At 41.9% G+C, this 23017-nt stretch overlaps 1 long non-coding RNA gene across 1 annotated transcript in view; it reads left to right on the plus strand.

Moving 5' to 3' along the window:
* LOC113876613 overlaps positions 1–23017 on the plus strand; it is a 155456-nt gene that overhangs the window by 20090 nt on the left and 112349 nt on the right. Inside the window, exon 2 of the long non-coding RNA XR_003506539.1 lies at positions 8557–8647. This is a non-coding gene — a long non-coding RNA (uncharacterized LOC113876613). The remainder of the gene's footprint in view (positions 1–8556; positions 8648–23017) is intronic.

The raw sequence follows: 23017 nt of genomic DNA on the forward strand, positions 1-23017 counted from the left end.
TGGGAGTTGAGATAGGAATACATCTCACGTATAATTATGGCCTGGAAATTGGCTAATTTTTCTAATATTGTCTTCTCCTGAAGTAAGGCCTTATCCTGAGACAAGAAACACTAGGATCACTTCCTGCAGAGGAACTAATGAGCTTCTTTCTCCAGCTGAGTCCCTTGGATATGATGCTTCCAACGTCTGGTTCTAATGGCATGTGTGATTGTGTGAGCTGTGAAATCAGAAAGTGGAAGTTGCTCACTTGTGTGACCCCATGGCCTGTAGCCCACTGTAGCCTGCCAGGCTCCTTTGTCCATGGAATTCTCCAGGCAAGAATACTAAAGTCGGTAGCCATTCCCTTTTCCAGGGAAATCTGGATCTCTGACCCAGAGATCGGATCTGTGTCTCCTGCATTGTGGGTGGATTCTTTACCGTCTGAAAATCAGAGGAGTCACTCAAACCTCTCCAATCTAAACAGGAGAAAAATGGTTCACCTGGTGGTTCTGAAAGTTGTAATTTAAGGAGAATAGAAAATACCTTCTAGGAATTAAATGGACTAATTCCTGAAATCTCCTGGGTCAGAATGTCCCTTCTAAACTTGAATTGTTCTTCCAGGTATCTTGCTTCTTTGTTAGCTTAGAGTAGGGATCCACTTCATTGGAATTATGCATTTAATGCTAGAGATCAAAAGGGGCATAACCTTAGAATTCAGGACTTTCTGATCAACCATTTTGCTTTTATTTGTGCAATCAATCATAGACTATGTATTAAATTTTTTTTATTACTGCTGTACCAAATTACCCCAAACTCAGTGGCTTACACAACACAAATTATCTTGCAGTTCCATTGGTCAAAAGTCTAACACAGTTCTCACTGGACTGGAGTCCAGGCATTCTTTTTGGAGGTTTTAGGAAAAAAATTCACTTACTTGCATTTTTCCCATTTCTGGAGTATGCCCTCATGCCTTCATTCATGGCCCTCATCTTCAAGGACAGCAGAGTTGCACCTCTCTGATATTTCTTTGGTCTTCATGTCTTTCTCTCATTAAAGTCAGGGAAGAATCTTCTTTTCTCCCCAAAGAAATCAAGTGGTTAGTTTGGGCACACCTAGATAAGAATACATCTCACATATAATTGTGGCCTGGAAATTGGCTAATTTTTCTAATATTGTCTTCTCCTGAAGTAAGGCCTTATCCTGAGACAAGAAACACTAGGATCACTTCCTGCAGAGGAACTAATGAGCTTCTTTCTCCAGCTGAGTCCCCATCTCCAGGATGCATATCCTTATCCTTAACTGCAAAGTCCTTTTTACCATGTAAGGTAGTGTCTTCACAAGTTCTGGGCTTCTGCTGTGGACATTTTTGGAGGTCATTATTCTGTCTGCCACAGACTGTAACATTGGAAAGTCATGAGGAATCTTAGATTCTAATCTCTGAGCTCCCACTCATTTTGGAATTCCTTCTGAAGCATCCCTGATAGAGTGCACCCGCCTCTGATTAAACATCCGGTTAAAGTGAGCTCACTGCTGCTCTGGGGTTTTCACTCCGTTCCCTATTCCCTTCAACATCTCTTTAGACTGGTTTGTTTTTCAAATCAGGTTTAACTCTGGCATTTGATAGACTGCGAAAAGCTGCCTCCACAGGATGTTGGATTGGCTACACATGGCCATGTCACAAACAAGGCTGTGTTTGCAAGTAAGTTCTGAGTTTGGATTCTTTCCACTGGACCCAAGATTGCAGGGGGCATCCTTTGGTGACAAACGGCTTTGAGTAACCTCTTTGCCTTGTGAGAGCCTGGGAGTTGACAGTTTCCTGTTCACAAGGTCTGTTCATTCACTTACTGAGTCACAGGTATTACTAGAACCACTGCTAGGCAGTTGTTCCAGGTATGGGCTTCCCAAGTGGCGCAGTGGTAAAGAATCTGCCTGCTAAAGCAGGAGACACAAGAGATGTGGGTTTGATCCCTGGGTTGAGAAGATTCACTGGAGGTGGGAATGGAAACCCACTCCAGTATTCTTGCCTGGAGAATTCCATGGACAGAGAAGCCTGGCAGACTATAGTTCATGGAGTCTCAAAGAGCTGGACATGACTGAGCAACTGAGCTCGCACATACACACTGAGAACCTTCAGTGAATGACCAAAGCCTTTCTTTCATTGAGCTTCCATTCCAATGCTTGGGGTAGGGCAAAAAATAATAAACAAACAAGTCCATGCTGTAATATCTCAGAGAAACAGATGTTAAGATGAAAAATACAGCAGAGTAAAGGGAAGGCTAGAGATCGATGGGGCTGTTCTCCTTCAGATGATCAGATGAAACCCCCTCTGGGGAAGAGGCGTTGAATCAAGTTGTGAATGGAGCCAGTGGGCTCCCATCTAGAGTAAGGGAGAATGGTGGGATGAAATTCTGCAGCTTTAACCAAATTTATTTCCACCTTTCCTTTCTTTACCCTTGGCCCCTGCCAGCCCTCCCTCAAGCTCAGGCATCCTATCACCCTGATTCCAGAGAGCTTGCCAGCACAAAACCAAAAGACGAAAAAGCAATGCTTTCTAAAACCCAAAATAGGTTCCAGAACTCTAGGTTTTGCTTGGCTAGAGCCATGCTTCGGGGAGGACCAAGTCCTGAAGAGCTGAGGGTCTGCAGTGTGTATCAAACTATAGGTCTAGAAGGGCAGGCAAGCAGATCTCCCGGGTCCCGTATGAACATTCCCTGGCTGTGCAGAAGGATAGGGAGAGGCTGGAGAGGGTTGGAGTATGCCTCCAGCAGTCCATGGCAGTGAAGTGCTGCAGGTATTCTTACCGGAAAGTCTGCAGAGTACTGAGAAGGTCATGTAGCTGGCATATTGTGCAGGTCAGACCCAGGTCTTTCTGCTCCTTGTCCGAGTCTATGATCCCAGACCCAGGGCTTCTTAGTTGTCCCTTACCTTCTTCACTGAGCCTCTGCAGGAAGTTTGGTTCTCACACCTGGAGTCCTGAGGACCCCACCTGTGCCAAGTGCCCTAATAGAGCCATCAAAGTTGACTTAAGCCAATGGGATCTGCCAAACAAATAGGATAAATAGGTCTCATTAGTTACCCCATTACTTAGAAAATTCTTCTGGGACATTACTTTTGGGCTGGTTAACAACAGTTCTACTCCTGGGCATATATCCATAGGAAACCATAATTCAGAAAGATACATGCACCCCAATGTTCATTGCAGCACTATGTACAATAGCCGAGTCATGGAAGTAACCTAAATGTCCGTTGACAGAGGAATGGATAAAGAAGATGTGGGATATTACTCAGCAGTAAAAAGCACAAAATAATGCCGCTTGCAGCAACCTGGATGGACGTTAAGAGATTATCATACTAAGTGAAGTAAGTCAGAGAAAGACAGACATCACATGCTACTGCTTATATGTGGAATTCAAAATATGATACAAGTGATTTTTCTTTAATAAAATAGAAACAGACTCATAGATCTTGAAAACAAACTTATGGTTACCAAAGGGGAAATGGGGGGCGGCGGGAAGTGATAAATTACGGGATTCGGATTTACATATATACACTACTACATATAAAATAGATAACGAACAAGGACCTTGGAGTAGGAAATGGCAACCCACTCCAGTATTCTTGCCTGAAAAATTTCATGCACAGAGGAGCCTGGTGGGCTACAGTCCATGGGGTCACAAAGAGTCAGACATGACTGAGTGACTGAACACACACACACACACACACACACACACAAGGACCTACTGTGTAACACAGGGAACTCTACTCGATATTCTGTAATAAGCTATATAGGAAAAGAACCTGAAAAAGATATATGTATATCTGAATCCCTTTCTTGTATACCTGAAACTAATGCAACCTTGTAAATCAACTATAACCGAATAAAAATTAAAAAAAAAAACAAACCACGACAACCAAGGAACTCATTGAATAGGAAATACCTGAATACTTCCCATTTGGCATGTTCCCCACAGACTAGCCCAGGGACTCTCTGGCGGAGCCCCCAGAGTTCCCCTCCTCATTCATTTCTCTCTCTTCCAGTGTGTGAGGGGACCCTGCCCACAGCGGGGTGAGTCAACCCCAGGTTGAGAGCTAATCTGTTAGCCTACTGGTCAGGTGCAAGACTTTGCTTCACAAGATGATTTCTAATATAATGGGGAGGCCTGGGAAAGGCTGTTGCAGCCCTGACAAATAAGGGTCGAATCCCAGCATGGCTGTCGAAACAGCTGGAAAAGCTGTAACCTCTATTAAATGAGGAATTGGGCAAATGTCTTGACACAGAAAAACTGCGTGTGTACCCTGGTAGAAATGATACTTTTATAGTTATTTTTACATCCAAACATTACTCTTTGAGTGCCGTCATATTTTATGAAAACTTTTATTAACATTTCCAAAATGACCTTACCCTCACGGTGGGGCCATCAGTCCCGGGAGCCGTAACCTATTTAAAACATTTTCCTCTTTACAAACACAATAAAGTCAGCTGTCTTCAACATAGATTTGTAGATCTCATTAGAGATAGTTTTGCAAAAGGTAGTGCGTCTCTGGAGAACAGAATGACAGGTTGTAATCTTTGCGTGTAAAGTTTTCAAACACAAACTCTTTGTGCCGATGGATTGTTGCGGGTTTGGAGCCTGGTTGTCACTAGATCCGCTTTGCAATCGGTCTGGTATTCAGTGAGGATGGTTAGGGCTCTGGCTGCCCCAACAGGGCGAGATAACAGAGGGTGGGATGGAGCAGGTGGTCCCCACGCTGTAATTCCTGACTTGGCATCAGAGGTGGGGTGAGATCACGGACTGGGGACTCCCGGGGTGCAGGAAACTCACAGAAACCGAAGAAAAACAAGGCCTTTTCTCTGATGAAAGCCTGCTCAGTCTTCTAGGTTGTAAATGAGGCTTCTCCCTTGGGTAGCGACTGGTTTAGGTGGCAGTCGAGGGGGTAATTTTTCAGAAATGCTGCCTCCAGCGGGCCAGTGTTCTAAAGGCTGCCCCGCTTAAATGGTCTTTTTATGCAGTGGGATAATGGCAGCTTGCGTGTTGCTACATGAGGCCTATTTTCTGAGGAATGGTTGCATTCAGGGCACTTCTAATTTGTCAGAAGAAATGCAGACCATCTCTCCAGGAGTCTGCCGCACAGGACATCATTTCTCTGCGAGCTCTGCCTTGGGTCAATGTGCAACTCGGCTAGCCTGCCGTCCCCTGTTGCTTCCACCTCCCAGGGCTGCTGTGATTTATTAGGATTCAACAAGCCATGTCCTCTTCCGGACTCGGCCCTCCCTCTCTGTCCCCTGCTCCCTGGCCCCTTCCCTCCGGAGCCAGAGACAAGGGAGGGGCCACTTGACAAATACTCCCTGTGTCTTGTGGGAAGTGGGGGCGAGGAGGTTCCACTCTGCTGGGGCCAGTGACGGTGTTCGAGGGGCACAGCTGGTCCATGAGGAGGGCCCGCCTGCCGGCAGCGGGCTCTGGTGGTGCCTGTCCTGCTGTTTTTCTAACTGTGGGATGACAGCGTGATCACAGGGCTGTTGAATATTGGAGAAAAGGAGCTGAAGCCTTGGTCATTGACTGCAATGACTTTCCCGTGTCCGACTGGGGGCTGAAGTCCAGCGAATTACACTGTCAAACGCCCCCCGATGTTTGCCTTATAACCACTTTAACTGCATTTGCATTTGAGCCTTTCTCTCCTGGGAAGCCCGGTCTTCCCAGGTGGCGCTAGTGGTAAAGAACCTGCCCGCAAGTGCAGGAGACATAAGAGACTCGGGTTCAATCCCTTGGTTGGGGAGAATCCCCTGGAGGAGGGCATGGCAACCCACTCCAGTATACTGCCTGGAGAATCCCATGGATGAAGGAGCCTGGTGGGTTAAAGTCCATGGGGTCACGAAGAGTCGGACACAACTGAAGCAACTTAGCAGGCACACACTTCATGAAACTCACTAATGAAGCACTGCTCAGGTTGGGCGTCCATTTTTAAGCTTGTTGATGGGCATGGATTTATTTTATCATCATCATCACTATTCTATACACAATATACAGGTGGTCCGATTCGCATCTTGGGCCCACCCTCTGTCCTCATATCTCCTTGTAATGGTCTTCATCCCTGGGCGCCCAGACACCCTCTTCAGTGACAGAGCACTAACTAAGTAGTTAGCACGGTGTGGACTCCCTGCCAACTGCTCTCAGCTCTGAGATTCTGGCCAAATTATTATACGTCACTCCTTTGCGGGATAAACGTGGAGCCCCCCTTCACAGGGTGATGGTGAAGGTTAAACTGAGTTCACACATGCACAGCAACAAGACTGGTGTCTGGCACGTGGTGAACCGTCCATAAGCAGGAGTTCTGTTGTTGCTTGGTTCTCGGGGGCTTTCCAGCCCCATCAAATTTTCTGTGCTGGTGGCCCTGCATTGCTCCTCTTCCTCCAGCAGGCTTCCCTCTGCAGAGACTTAGGAACTTTCTCTACCACTCAGGCTCCTGCACGGTGGCCCCTGTGTGTAAGGAACCTGGCCACAGAGTTAATCAGGGGAGGACTACAGAGGGGATTTAGGGTGGAGAAGTCTTGGTATCCTGAGTTAGGCCTGAACCCATCAAGCCTGCTCTCTTACCTGGCTCCATTTGGTTGATGAATACATGTGGACTCGTTCTGTCCAGGGATCAGGAGCCTTTGTCCTCCAGGCAGATTAGGGTCGGGTTGCCTCTGACCTCTGACCCAGTCCTTACTGCCAAGCAGCCCAGCGTTCTGATGGGTGGGCCAGCCAGCTTGCAGCCTGGCATGTTTGGAGCATCACTTTCTCCTCTGTCTCTCCATTTGAAGGATGTTGCTTTACCTCTTCTGGAGTCTGTGAACAACTGAACTGTCTTCCCCACCCATTCACCCATGTATCATCAACTTATCCAACCTACAAACACATTTTGAGGGCTCACTATGAGGACATAGACTTGGGATGCATTATATAATACATTTTTTCCCACTTAATTAGGGGAGGGCTGGCAAAGAATATGGATTTATTCATTTAAATATCTCTTCCTCTGACTTTATGATTTTTGGCTAAATAATGAATTTGGCCGAAGCTGCAGTCTTCTTAGGAAAGGTTGGTCCAGCTAGAGAACAAGGGCATGAGGCCCAATTCCTAGAAATATTAGATATTCCTTTCTTTCTTTCCTTCCTTCTTTCTTTCCCCATCCTACCCTCCCTCTCTTTCCCCTTTATCCCTCCCTCGTTTTCTTCCTCCCTCCCTCCCCCTTCTCTCTTTCTACTTCACACAGGTTTTCCAACAGAGAAGCTCAGTTGAAACTTTCGGACTTAGTTTTCTAATCCAGCAGCTGGAAACCGTTGCCCTTCCCGACCCAGATTTACTTTCAACACCTGCATCCTGGCTTCTGCTCTGGCGCATCCGCCTAATGCTACATCGACATAGCGTGGTCAGGGCTGGAGACGAGAAAAGTGCGTCCTTGTGCCCAGTTGTGTGAGCGTGGAAACAGTGACCGTGGCAGAGAAGGCAAGAGGCTGTCAGTGTTCACATTGCAAAGACCAGAGACATCTTTTCCAGGAAGAGACCTGACAAAGCTTCCCTGTGAGGGTGAAACAGCCTTGGGAGGCCGCAGGATGCAAGGCACACGCTTTCACTGATCATAACCTTGTGATGCTCCCAGAATTGTGCTCAGAAACCATTCAGACTGGCAAGAAGAGAATACAGCATTTGACGACGGTTGTTTTAAGACCCATGCAGTAAAAATGCATCTGAAAACCAGGGCACAAAGACTCCAAATAATATTATTAAATTTCTTGTTGAAGAAGGTCCTGTGGGACAGCTAGCTCTGCTCTTAAACTAAAAACTTGCAGAACTCGACTTGTTGCACAAACAACACATCTTCATTTCTTTTTTTCTCTCTCTCTTTTTTTTTTTTTTGCATTTTCCACTTTCCTATTTTTCCTAAGGAGACAAACAAATCTCTGAAGGACTATTAAGTTGCAAATATACCGGAGCCAAAAATAGAAGATGGAGCCTTATAAACATTTTGCATATTTTGGTGTAATTTGTTGAAAATAGTACAAAATATGCTCACAGTTGGCATCTAGAATGCAAATATTAGGAATCCAGTCCCCTGATACATTATGGTTTTTCAGCAGTATAGTGCGGGCTCGTCCAATAGCTATTGTGTGACTTGGTAGTTTGTTGGAGTGTGAATAATCTCGGTGACTTGTTTGTACAGTATATTAGGGAGATACACGTCGCCAAGTGCTATTAGCTCCTCCGGAGGTTGCGAGGGACAAAAGCCGAGAGTGGGACTCGGGGGAAAACAGAGGCGTGTATTCTTAACGTTGCTGATGGTATTTGCTTTCCTGCACTGTTTTTTAGAGTTAAAAAAAAAAGCAAAAAAACAGAGTGGGGATCAAAGCGTGCAGGGGGCTTGCGGTTGCTCGAACCTCTCTTTTCACGTTCCAGAACATGGGGTTAAGTGGAGAGGCTGTAAGTGAGAAAACCTGCAGCTCGTGTGAGCTGGTGCAGGTCTCTCCCACCCTGAGCTTAAGTGATGCTGACTGGTTTTACGGCTGACGGTAAATCCATCTTCCCTCTCCTCTGACAGGTGAGGAGCCATCCTCCCGTGCATGGGGGCTCCCACCGTACATCTGGCACCCACCTCACAGGTGAACCTTCCCGCTCCTAAATGATGACTGGTAAGAAAAACAAGATGTCTTTCTCGGTTATAAATTTAACTCTTCTATGATTAGTCGGGCAATTAGGACACCCCTGGGGTTGAGTCTATGGCGGAGGCACAGGCTGGAAGTCTGATTAGCTCAAGTCTCTTGATGCTTGTTCCTGGTAGTAAATGCTTGGCACATATAGTATTGATTTCCATTTAGATATCTTAATGTTTCCAGACGGTCCCCGCAGATGTGGGCTGAACTCAGATCTGCGGGAGCGGCGGTCTGCAATCTGCAAACATTTTTCTTGCCACTTTGTTTCATTTTTCCTAAACTTAACTGATTTGGAATCGGGAGATATAAATGAAAAATGCCGAGCTGGTCTATCAATCACAGCATGCACAAACATCGCCACTGCCCTTTCCTAACATCCTATTACCACCGGGTAGTTGGCTAGTCAAACAGGAATAAAAATTACACTGCAAACATCATAAGTTAGGCTTGATTTGTTGAGCAAGTAGCCTGACAATTCGCTAAGAGTTATATACCTCAGCTTCGCTGAAAATCAGGCTTGTTATGGCTCTGGTACGTCTATAAAGATTGTTCATTTCATATAAAACAGCTACCTGCACTGAACGCCCTGGAAGGAAGAATGATGCTGGTTATAAATATAGAGGAAAATCTATTTGTCTGCCCCTTCATGCTGTTAGCAAGTCACATGGAGGGGCCCTTCGGTGTTTCTTGGCAGCAGGGGGAGATCTCTGCGGCCACCTTCCCCTGGCCGGGCTGGCCTGGATTGAAGCGCATCATCCCTCTTTGTCATCTGAGATAAAGCAGTGTAGTGTGACCAGTGCCACCGCCTTGCTCTCTGCCCACCAGGGGGACGCTAATGATATTGAAAAACTAGACGGCGTTGCGTTTAAACCTAATGCGAGGGGAAGGCTGTCTGTTGGCCGGCTGGGCTGGATAACAGTTAACGTCAGAAAAGATAAATAGAAATTATTAGAATGGGTTTGGAAGGGATTTTTTATAGGGCAGGGTTGTATTCATTTAAAGATACATTATTGGACTGTTATATCTGATTTCAAGCTGCTGGGTAATTAAAATGATTAACATCCCTTACTCATAGAGTTCAATTCATTAAAGTTTTAAGGACCCTTTGTGCTCAGAAATGGAAGGATGGAACATCCACGATGACTCTCGCCAGGGATCAGTCATTTTGGCCTTGTGTTTATCGTCCCTGGTCTTTCAAGCCACTGCGTGCATTTCTAAATGGTGGGAGCACTTTGGGTAGAAAGCATCGACTGTAAACGTTCAACCTGTAGAAGCCCTGGTTCAGAGAGAAGAAGGGAGAGGGAACAGGAAATCCTGCTGAGAATTCTCACCCAGGTTCTTCTCATAGGCACTGGTTCTTTCCAGCTGCTGATGCTTGGGGATATGTTCCTTTTAGGGGCTCAGAGGTTGTGACCCAAACACTTGGCCAGCCCTCAGATACAGTGAGTCAGCGGAGGGTCTGAGCAGGGCGCTTGAATCTTGCAAACCTGCCGAAACACGCAGTGGACACGTTTCTCCTTATTATCCCAATTTAAATGTGCCCCAACTATTGTTTCCTATGTGGTATCTCTTATCTTTACAAGTAGCCAGCGGTGTCTTGGTGACTAAATGGGACATTTGTAAGAGCCCAGCCCACTCATGTCATGGCAGAATTCAAATACTTTTGTTTTTGGGGTACACTCATTTTTGCCACCTTGTTCCCTAGTGTTTGGATAGAGAGAGAGAATGACATTATCCTATTTACTAGCCATTAGTAAACTTTGACCATTAGTCATAGTGATTTGAGAGACTGCTTAAAACATAAATTTATTTTTAAGGCAAAGATACGGCTTAGGATTTATCACCTTTTGGCAGATTCTGGGGGAAGTCAACACCAGCTCTGAGGCCAGCTGTGTGACCTTGAGCAAGACAGTTAACCTTTCTGAGCCTCAGTGTTCTCATCTGTAAGAAAGAGATAAATATGTCTTTTTTAAAAGATTGTAAGGATTGCAGAGTGTTATAAGTATAAATGCCAAGTATAATGCTTGTCCAGAAAGGTGTTTAATGCATGATAGCTAGTACTCTTAGCATCTGTTGTGGTGTGAATAATAGTGTTACTGTTCTATCCATAGCTGAACATTGGAAATGCTTAGAATCAAAAGGAAATATGCCAAGTGGGGCCAGACATTCCTAGCCAGGGGCCTCAGGAGTGTGGCCCACATAGTGAGCTGTCCTTTTCTTAGCTGGTTAAGAATTCCCCAGCCATCTCCTTGCCTATATCATTAGTTGACACAGAAACTTCAAGGTACAGTCTGTACTTCATTCTGTTATTGTTAAAAAGTGCCTGTGAGAGCAAGACACAGACACAGAAAGATGGAGATCATAGATGCTGCTGTACAAGTGGGTTCACCCTGTAGGGAAACTATAGGAAGAGAAGAATGTCAGGAGTCTGAAGAGAGTACCCCCTTGTGTTGGGACCCCAGCCCCAGGCTCCATTCCTTTGCAATTATTCTGCTGTCTGTGGAGTGGGAGTCCTGGAGGCTACCACCAGCCCACTCGTGACTAATGCAAACTGTCACTGCCCTTTTTCCTGCATAGGGACCCTCAGAAGTCCCTCCCTATGAAGAGGTCTTCGTCATATGGACACTTCCACTTTTCTTCAGATAGGAAGGCCATACAGCACAACTGGCCTGGGACAGTCAAGGCTAATGCTTGTTTTCCTGATTAAACAATGCCCCTTTCAATCTTCAAAGGGTCCAGTGAGTGTGACAAGTTATGCAACCACTCCAGTCACAGGGGGTTTAGGACGGCAGGCATTTTAGGTGTTGCCCCAGGAAACATGGAAGACCTCTTAAAATTACAGACTTGGAGTAGTAAGATTAAGGGGTCAATTCCAAGGTTATCTGTGCGAAGCCAAGGTCATGATCAAAGGGCAGAGACACTATTGCATTCATTTCCCAGGTGTGAAATCCATGCTCCTAAGGAAAAAAGGAATGCTAGAGAAAATGTCATTTTGAGTGTTTGTGACAAGTGTTTACTTCTGGGCCAAAGCTCATTTTCACTCTTGAGACCAACTTATTGGTAAAGTTTTTTTTTTTTTTTTAAGTCAAGACTCACATTCATTTGATGACTTGTTGTTACTCAAATTGTTTTGCTCTGAAATTCATCACAATGGCTTTGGTGAGTTCAGATCAAAGTCTACAGTTATTATACCAGAATAACTTTTCATTTTGACTTGGCAGTAGTCTAAAAGAATATCAGACATTAAGAAGAATGGCACATAAGTAAACAATGATTTTCTTTCGCCGTTTGTTGAGAGGGGCTTTTTGGTTTTGGGAAAGAGTGTGGCTGTCCCATAGTGATGTCATTCTAATCACAATCACAAAGTCTCACATGTTGTGTTTTCAAACTCAGGTTTCCAACTCAGGACACAGCTGAGCCAAGCCTGCATGGGTGGGTTGGTCATGGGTAGATTTATCGCCAGCAGTGTGGAGAATATTTTCCCATGATGTGTTCTCTCTACCTCTCTTTAGACACTTTTCTTTCCATGTTATCTTAGAGTTAGTAGTGATGAGTAGGGTCCTTCCGCATATTGTGGTATCTGGTTCCTGGTTTCCTGACCATCAGTGGGTATAAACTGGTGCCCTTGAGAGAGACAATCAGAAAACAAACAATTTGATAAATGACATTTAAAGACTTCAGATTAAAAGAGTGCGTATATGTATACTTATAACTGGATCACTTTGCTGCATACCTGATACTAACACAAGACTGTAACTCAGCAATACCTCAATATAAAATAAAAAGTATTAAAGATCTCAGATCAAGCTGGAAATCTGTCTTTTTTGTGACAATAAAAAAGAAAGGAAGAGGAATATAAAGCAGTACTGAGTGTGCATTCCTGCAGAGAGTGGAGCCTCCCTCTTTAAGGGGCACTGCTCTCTCATTTGGAGAAGGAAATGGCAACCCACTCCAGTGTTCTTGCCTGGAGAATCCCAGGGATGGGGGAGCCTGGTGGGCTGCCGTCTCTGGGGTCGCACAGAGTCAGACACGACTGATGCTACTTAGCAGCAGCAGCAGCAGCAGCAGCTCTCTCATTCTTTAAACAGGAACTGCTGCTTTTTCTTACCTTCTCTTCCTGGCCCCTCCAGGCACATAGGTTTGAAACCCTAGCTGTTCAGAATAGGTGCTTAGCGGATGCTTACCAAATGAATGAAAGCAGGAATCAACAAATGAACAAGAGAACAACCCAAGTCAGTTGCTGGGTACTGGTGTTCCCCATTGTGAAGTAAGGATGATGAAGTCTGGATTGGCTAGCCTGCTTACAAGGCAGAGCAGATGGCCCTAGCCTCAGAACCAGCACAAGTTTTGAAAAGCAACTGTGGCCCACTGGAATCCCTCCATCAAGCTATTGGTGATTGAGTGGGGATTGAAGATGACCTAGGCCAACCTTTGCCATTTCTATGAAAACAAACTCAGTGGGTGGGTGGTGTCACTAATTCTCTCTCACTCACACAAGTTCACTGAGTCCGAACTGCACACTAGCTGCCATTAGACAGTTCATATTGGAAACTGGGAAAGGCAATCTGTGGTAATACAACCTTTTGAGAAAATTTATCTGAAATATAGAGCAAAGAGCATCAGACCCAGGGGAAGAGCTGTCCATAGATGGCTGCAGGCAAGTGTGCGACTTATCTGGAAGCGGTTGGTAGGGTCTGGCTTTCCTGGTGCCTCAGCTGGTAAAGAATCCACCTGCAATGCGGGACATCTGGGTTTGATCCCTGGGTTGGGAATATCCCCTGGAGAAGGTAACGGCTAGGCTACCCACCCCATTATTCTGGCCTGGAGAATTCCACGGACTGTATAGTGCATAGGGTCGCAAAGAGTCGGACACGACTGAGTGACTTTCACGTTCACTTTTCACCGGGGGAGGGGATGCCAAGGGGCTGAAAGGCGGGAAAATCAGGGTCCATTCGGGTTCCTAGCAGCCCAGACAGCCCGCACACGGAGATTGGAACTGGATTCCAGTCTGACTGCTAATTATCCATGTGCTGGGGCAAGTTGTTTCTACTTGGTGTCTCAGTTTTATCATCTGAGAAATGGAGTAAATCGTGTTCCCAGCCTAAGAGTTCTGAGTGAAGATCCACTGAGGCAGTCCTTGTAAGGTGTGTAAAACAGACCCTCACCAAGGGAAGAGCTCAGTGCGTGCTGGGTGGAGTTGATAAAGCCTGGTGCCTCTGGTAGTGTGCTAAGACTGAAAATCTCATCCTAGAGTTTATTCCCAAGTCTAAGAGTAATAAAAGTTTCCTATGCAAGGAATAAAGAGCTGAAAATTATTGAGAGGACCATAAAGAGACAAGTTTAGGAGTTAAATTCAGGAGAGTCAAATAACATATGCTAGCAATTCCAGCAGGAAATGGCATAGACACACACACACACACACCCTCAGAAAGGAAGGAAGCAAGAAAGAGAGAAAGAAAGAAAAGGAAAAGTCTTTGAGCTCAAAAAAAAAAAAAAAAAAAACCAAACCAAAAAAACTTTACCTTTTAGATGAAAGCATTCACTGAATATGGTCATCATTTACTGAATAGAGAGAGAACCTCGTGACATTTTTTAACTTCAAGATTAGACAAAATAAGTTAGGAAACAGAAGAAATGCAGGTGGGGAAACAAATCGCTATCTGAATTTTCTTCTGTAACCCTAAAGGAACTCAGCAGATTTACTTACAGAAATTTGGAGGAAGGCAATGCCTCGATAACGATACCTAAAGAAATGAGCAGACACATCCATAAGATATGGCATTTGTCCCAGTCCATACAACCACCTACCCTTATGAAAAGCAGCCTCTTCTACATCGCTGCTGTCGTTCAGTGGCTGAGTCATGTCTGACTCTGTGACCCCATGGATTGCAACACGCCAGGCGCCTCTGTCCTCTATTGTCTCCTGGAGTTTGCTCAAACTCATGTCCATTGAGTCAGTGATACTATCTTACCATCACATTCCAGTTTAGAAATAATTTAAGGGAATAACCGTTTGGATTGCATCTAGTTTGGGCAATCCATCTATAAAGGACACTTAGGGAACTTGAAGTTTGGGCACTAGATGACATTATAATGCAATGCTGTGAAAATGTGGACACTCCTTCATGGAATAAAAGCATGTTATGATTTTACTGATACTTTGATAAACAAACCCATACATGTATCTGTATAGCAAACAATCTGGGAAGACATAGAGTGAAAAAAAGTGATGATTTCACTTTATTTTACTTATCTATATTTTCTAATTTTCTACACTGTACATATACTGCCTTTGTAATAATGAAAGGTATTTTGAATTGAAAACACAATTCTACACTCTCTCAACATATCATTCCTGAGGCAATCTTGTGGATTTTGAAATGTCAAAGTACTTAGAAAGTATACCACCCATGTACACTTCATTTAAAAAATACTCAAACTGACTGATTTGTGGCTGTTGATGTCCTTGCATCCCTGGGAGTAAATTCTACTTGATCATGGTGCATGGTCCTTTCAATGTGTTGCTGAATTTGGCTTGCCAATGATTTGTTGAGGATTGTTTTGCATCCATGTTTATCAGGGATATTGGATATTTTCTTTTATTTCTAGAGTCCTCACCTGTTTTTTTTTTTTTTTTTTTTAATCAAGATAATGGGGCTTCACCAGTGGCTCAGAGGTAAAGAATCTGCCTGCAATGCAGGAGGCTTGTAGGAGACATGGATTTGATCCCTGGGTTGGGAAAATCCCCTGGAGAAGGAAGTGGCAACCTGCTCCAATATTCTCGTCTGGAAATCCCCATGGACAGAGGAGCCTGGCGGGCTACAGTCCACAGGGTTCAAAGAGTTGAACACAACTGAGTGATTAAACAACGACAATGCTAGCTAATAAACTGAGTTTGGAAGAGTTTCCGCTCCTATTTTTTTGAAAGAATTTAAGAACTCATTAGTGAAGCCATTTGGTCCTAGACTTTTGTTTATTATGAGGTTTTTACCATTTTTTGATTATTAATTCAATCTCCTTTCTAGTAATCATTTTGGCCCCATTTTCTATTTCACTATGATTCCGTCTTGGTTGGGGTCTACGTGTCTAGGAATTTACCCATATCCTCTAGGTTGTTCAATCTGTTGGTATGCAGTTATTCATAGTAGCTGCCTATGATCCTTTGTATGTCTGCGGTATCAGTTGTAACATTTCCTCTTTCGTTTCTGATTTTACTTATTGAGTCCTCTCTTTTTCTTCTTGTTAAGTCTAACTAGAGACTTGTCACTTTTGTTTCTTTTTAAAGAAGCAACACTTCATTTCATTGATCGTTTCTATTATCTTTTTAGTCTCTATTTCATTTATTTCGAATTAAGTCTATGAAATTGTGGTAAATTATAGCTGTAACTATAAAACAATATGCAAATAATTCTTAAAATATAATGATTTAACAATTGCTAAAAACTACAACAATAGTTTGGGCTTAAATATTGCTAATTGTATTAACAAAATGAGAAAGAGTCCAGGGAAATAATATTAATAATCTCATTTAACAAAGAAAAGCACTGACAATTATAAAAATAGAAGTGGGTAAGTTGTCTTTGTAGTTTTTTGTTTAACTTCATTGAAGAAAACAGACATGCAAAAAAGTGCTGTATGCTCAGCTTAGTGAACTTTCACAAGCTGAAAATTTGGTGTAACAACCACCAAGATCAATTTGAAGACCATGACTAGACCCCAGAGGCTACCTCCTGCCCTCTTCCTGTGACTGTCACACCCCAAAGATGATCCCTGTCTGCACTTTTACTTACATAAACTGAGTCATAAGTATACACTCTTTCTTCTTACTTCTCTCAAAATTATGTTTCTGAGATTTTTTTTTCAGAAAGCGTGGCTGTAGATCATCCATTTTCTTTACTATATAGCATTCCAGGATGTGATTGCATCACAATGATTAATTTTACCATTGATGGCATTCAAGAAGTTTCCAATTTTTGATTAACATGAATGGTACTTCTATGGATATTACAACACATGGTTTTTGCTAAAAAATATTTAAGCATTTTGGATGAGTTTGGACTTAGGAGTGGAAATCTGTGTCAAAGAAATACGTGTTTAGTTGAGTAGATACTGACAGTTTTCCAAATAGTTTGTACACCACCAAGAGAAGTACATGAAAGTTCCGGTTGTTTGATATCTATTGGTATTTTCTTTTTCATTTCAGTCGTTATTAATGGCTAGTATATTGAACTGTAGTTTTAGTTTATATTTCCTTGATAACTAGCTTTACAGATTTTCATGTGTTTATTGGCCATTTTGAGATTCTCTTTTGTGAAGTATCTGTTCATATCTTTGACCTATGTTGCTATTTAAAAATCTTTTTCTTTTCATCCACCTCATTAGAACTGATTCAAATGTATTCTTTTTAATAGCTGAGTAATACTCCATTGTGTGTATATACCACAGCTTTCTTATCCATTCATCTGCTGATGGAGCCTATTATACAGAGTGAAGTAAGCCAGAAAGAAAAACACCAATAGAGTATACTAACACATATATATGGAATTTAGAAAGATGGTAACGATAACCCTGTATGTGAGACAGCAAAAGAGACACTGATGTATAGAACAGTCTTTTGGACTCTGTGGGAGAGGGTGAGGGTGGGACGATTTGGGAGAATGGCATTGAAACATGTATAATATCATATATGAAACGAATTGCCAGTCCAGGTTCAATGCATGATACAGGATGCTTGGGGCTGGTGCACTGGGATGACCCAGAGGGATGGTCTGGGAAGGGAGGTGGGAGGGGGGTTCAGGATGGGGGACACGTGTATACCCGTGGTGGATTCATGTTGATGTATGGCAAAACCAATACAATATTGTAAAGTAATTAGCCTCCAATTAAAATAAATACATTTATAATTTAAAAAATAAAATAAAAATCTTTTTCTTATTAACTTGTAGGAATTCTATACACATATTTTAGTAAGAGAATTTTTCTGGAGATTGCGTGTATGTGTGTGTATATTTTTCTTCTACAATTCTGTTGGCCTTTTACTCTCTTTATGGTGTCCTATTTAAGAATCTTTGTATACTTCACCCATCTACAAGATGTTTTCCTCTTAAAAGTTTTATTGTTTAACATTTTACGTTTAGGGCTGAAGTGCATTGGGAATTGATATTTGTGTGTGATGTGAGATAGCCGTCAAGAAAAACTTCTTCTCATGGATATTCAATCCACTGTTCTCAGTCACTTAGTTGTGTCCGACTCTTTGTAACCCCATGGGCTGCAGACAGCTAGGCTCCTCTGTCCATGGGATTTTTCAGGCAAGACTACTGGAGTGGGTTTGCCATATCCTACTCCAGGGTATGTGTGCTGGACTATAAAGAAAGGTGAGCACCAAAGAATTGATGCGTTTGAACTGTGGTATTGGAGAAGACACTTGAGAGTCTCTACTATAAGGAGATCTAACCAGTCAATCCTAAAGGAAATTAGTGTTGAGTATTCATTAGAAGGGCTGATGCTGAAGCTGAAACTCCAATACTTTGGCCACCTGATATGAAGAACTGACTCATTGGAAAAGATCCTGATGCTGGGAAAGATTGAAGGTGGTAGGAGAAGGGGATGACAGAGGATGAGATGGTTGGGTGGCATCACCAACTCGATGGACATGAGTTTTAGTAAGCTCTGGGAGTTGGTGATGAACAGGGAAGCCTGGCGTGCTGCAGTCCATGGAGTTACAAAGAATTAGACATGACTGAGCAACTGAACTGAACTGAACTCCAGGGGATCTTTCCAACTCAGAGATTGAACCCAAGTCTCTTGCATCTTCTTCATTGGCAGGTGGATTCTTTACCACTAGCATCACCTAGGAAGTCCATTCAGTCCACCCAACATCATTTATTGAAAACACTACACTACAGAGTCAGCTTTTCACAAATTAAATGACTAAACATTGTGTGGTTTCTAGACTCTTTATCCTATCCCACTGAGTTTTTTGAGTTTTCTTTGCATCAATATCACACAGTCTTATTGATTATAGCTTTATAGTAAGTCTTCATAGCTGGTAGTCTAAACTTTTCAGCTTTATTTTTCTTTCCAATTGCTTTGAGTATTTGAATGTTCATAAGAATTTAAGAATTGGGTTGTAAAATTATACACACACAAAACCAGGATACTTGGATTTTGGTTAGTATTACAGCAAATACTTTGGCCACCTCATGCAAAGAGTTGACTTATTGGAAAAGACTCTGATGCTGGGAGGAATTTGGGGCAGGAGGAGAAGGGGATGACAGAGGATGAGATGGCTGGATGGCATCACTGACTTGATGGACGTGAGTCTGAGTGAACTCTGGGAGTTGGTGATGGACAGGGAGGCCTGGTGTGCTGCGATTCATGGGGTCGCAAAGAGTTGGACACGACTGAACAACTGAACTGAACTGAATTGATAGCAAATTTATATAACAATTTGGGAAGATTTGTGATTTTACAATTTAAGTCTTCCATTTATTTAGACTTTCTTTAGTTTCTCTCAGTAACATTTTGTAGTTTTCAATGGTGAGGTCTTGTACATTTTCTGTTAGATTTATTTCTAGATATCTGTTGCTCTTTGATGCTAATGTAAATGTTAATGATTTTTAAATTTTTGTTTTCTATGTGTTCTAATTTTTGTCTGTTTTCTGGTCTCCAGCACTTTTGCTAAATTCTCTAGTTTGTTGTCATCCCATTTGTTTATTTTTGCTTTTGCTTTTGGTGTCACATTAAAAAGTGTTGCCAAACCAGTTTCAAGGAGATTTTCCTTGATGTTTTATTCTATTAATTTTCCAATTTTAGGTATTATGTTTAAGTCTTTAATTCATTTATTTAAGTGGTATAAGATAGGGGTTGAGTTTCACTCTTTTGCATGTAGTTATCCAGTTTTCTCAATACCATTTATTGAAGAGACTATCTTTTCCTATTGCATCTTGTTGGCTCCTTTATCAAATATTAGTTGAGTTTATACGCCTGAGTTTATTTCTAGTCTCTTGAGTCTATTCCATTGGTCTATGTGTCTTTTTTTCTTTTTTTGCCAGTACCATACTGTTTTGGTTACTATAGCTTTGTAATAAAGTTTGAAATCAGAAATTGTGATGCCTCTAGCTTTGTTCTTTATTAGGATTGCTTTGTTATCTGGGATCTTTTGTGGTTCCATAAAAATATTGCAATTTAAAAAATATTTCCTTGAAAAATGCCATTTGAACTTTAATAGGTATTGCATTGAATCTATAGATGGCTTTCAGTAGTATAGGTACTAAAATTAACAATATTAACAATATTAACTCTTACAATTGAAGAAAACAGGGTATCTTTTCATTTATTTGCATCTTCCATTTATTTCATGAATGTCTTGTAATTTTCAGTGTACAGATCTTTCACCTCCTTGGTTAAATTTGTTCCTAAATATTTTAAGTTTTTGATGCTATTGTAATTGGTATTTTTCTTTCTTTATTTTTTAGATAGTGCATAGGAAATGCAACTCATTTTTTAGGTTGATTTTATATTCTACAACTTTATTGAATTTATTGATTAGTTATTAATAGAATAGCTTTTTGGGAGTTTAGAATTTTCTATATATAAGATTATATCACCTGAAAATAGAAACAATTTTAGTTTTTCTTTATGATTTGAATGTCTTTGGTTTATTTTTGTCTTGCCTAATTGCTATGATTAGGACCTCCAGTACTATGCTGAATGGGTGTGGTGAGAGTGAACACATTTGTTTTATTCCTGATCTTAAAGGAGAAACTTAGAGGAGAACTCCTTCATGGATCAAAAAATAAATTGAAATGAAAGCTTTTCTATCTTTGGAGAAACACTCAAGTAAATTTTTAGAGAATATATAAGAATAAAGGAATTAGCGAGGATGTGTTAAGATTATATAAACCGGTGCACTGTCTTTGAGAGCCCTGTTTCATGCATCGAACTTGGACCAGTGATCTGTTTCACATATGGTAGTATACATGTTTCAATGCTATTCTCTCAAATCATCCCACCCTCATCTTTCCCCACATAGTCCTAAAGAGGGATGGGATGGGAGGGAGATGGGAGGAGTGTTTGGGGTGGGGGACACATGTACACCTGTGGCTGATTCATGTCAATGTATGGCAAAAACCACTACAATATTGTAAAGTAATTAGCCTCCAATTAAAATAAATAAATTAATTTTAAAAATAATATATAAACCAAAAGAAAGCTGCAACTGACAATACTGTAGTTCAGTTGCTAAGTTGTGTCCAACTCTTTGCAACCCCATGGACTGCAGTATGCCAAGCTCCCCTGTCCTTCACTAACTCCTGAAGTTTGTTCAAACTCATACCCATTGAGTCAGTGATGCCATCCAACCATCCTCTGTCACCCGCTTCTCCTCCTGCCTTCAATCTTTCCCAGCATTAGGGTCTTTCCCAAAGTATTGGAGCTCTTTGCATCAGGTGATCAAAGTATTGGAGCTTCAGCTTAAGCATCAGTCTTTCCAATGAATATTCAAAATTTATTTCCTTTAGCATTGACTGGTTTGATCTCTTAGCTGTCAAGAGTCTTCTCCAACAACACAATTCAAAAGCATGAGTTCTTTGGCCTCAGTCTTCTTTATGGTTCAGCTCTCACATCCATACATGACTACTGGAAAAACCATAGCTTTGACTATATGGACCTTTTCTGGCAAAGTGATGTCTCTGCTTTTTAATACACTGTCTAGGTTTGTCATAGCTTTTCTTCTAAGGAACAGGTATCTATTAATTTCATGACTGCAGTCACCATCCACAGTGATTTTGGAACCACAGAAAATAAAGCCTGTCACTGTTTTCGCTTTTTCCCCATCTATTTGCCATGAAGTGATGGGACTGGATGCCATGATCTTTGTTTTTTGAATGTTGAGTTTTAAACCAGCTTTTACATTCTCCTCTTTCACTTTCATCAAGAGGCTTTTTAGTTCCTCTTCACTTTCTGCCATTAGAGTGCTATCATCCGCATATCTGAGGTTGTTGATATTTCTCCCAGCAATCTTGATTGCAGCTTGTAATTCATTCTGCCTGGCATTTCACATGATGTGCTCTGTATATATGTTAAATAAGCAGGGTGACCATATATAGCCTTGACATACTCCTCTTCCAGTTTTGAACCATTCTGTTGTTCCACGTCTGGTTCTAGCTGTTGCTTTTTGTCCTGCATACAGGTTTCTTAGGAGATAGGTAAGGTGGTCTGGTATTCCCATTTCTTTAAGAATTTTCCACAGTTTGTTGTGATCCACACAGTCAAAGGCTTTAGCATAGTCAATGAAGCAGATTGGTTTTTTTTTTTCTGGAAAAAATTCTCTGGAATTTTTTCTGGAGCTTTTTCTATGATCCAGAGGATGTTGGCAATTTGATCTCTGGTTCCTCTACCTTTTCTAAATCCAGCTTATATATCTGGATGTTTTAGGTTCATGTACTGTTGAAGCCTAGCTTGAAGGATTTCGAGAATGACCTTGCTAGTATGTGAAATGAGTACAGTTGTGCAGTACTTTGAACATTCTTTGGCATTGCCTTTCTTTGGTATTGGAATGAAAACTGACATTTTCCAGTCTTGTGGCCACTGCTGAGTTTTCCAAATTTGCTGGCATATTGAATGCAGCACTTTAATAGCATTATCTTTTAGGATTTAAAGTAGCTCAACTGGAATTTCATCACCTCCACTAGCTTTGTTCGCAGTGATGCTTCCTAATGCCCACTTGACATCACACTCCAGGATGTCTGGCTCTAAGTAAGTGACCACATCATTGTGGTTATCCTGGTCATTAAGACCTTTTTTTTTTTTGTACAGTTCTGTGTACTCTTGCCACATCTTATTTATCTCTTCGGCTTTTGTTCCGTCCTTGCTATTTCCGTCCCTTATCATGCCCATCTTTGCATGAAATCTTCCCTCGCTATCTCCAATTTTCTTGAAGGGATCCTATCCTTCTTGTATATGAATAGACAACCAAGGATACCCATGTGTGTGTATGTGTATGTGTGTGTAGTGGGTAAAACAAGAAGGCCAAGATAAAAAGCAGGACAAAAATATACTCTAAAAGCACAACTGAGCAACATTCAAGATGTTACATTCAAAGAACAAGAACATAGCTTAGGGAAAAGGATCACTCAGAAAACAAGAAATATGTTGAAGATTAAAAACATGATTGTAAAATGAAAAAAGCAATAAAAATTCTGGAAAGAGAAGAAAGTATGAAATAAGAGATAGGAGAAATAAAGGATCAATCCTCAAGAGAGCTAATCCCTGTTATTGAAAGTACCAGTAGCAAAGACTAAAAGATGCTGAGAGAGAAAAAAATGGACAGGAAACAAGAGAAGAAAC

The sequence above is a fragment of the Bos indicus x Bos taurus genome, chromosome 18 (genome assembly GCF_003369695.1).
Source record: "Bos indicus x Bos taurus breed Angus x Brahman F1 hybrid chromosome 18, Bos_hybrid_MaternalHap_v2.0, whole genome shotgun sequence".
NCBI classification, from domain to species: Eukaryota; Metazoa; Chordata; class Mammalia; order Artiodactyla; family Bovidae; genus Bos; species Bos indicus x Bos taurus.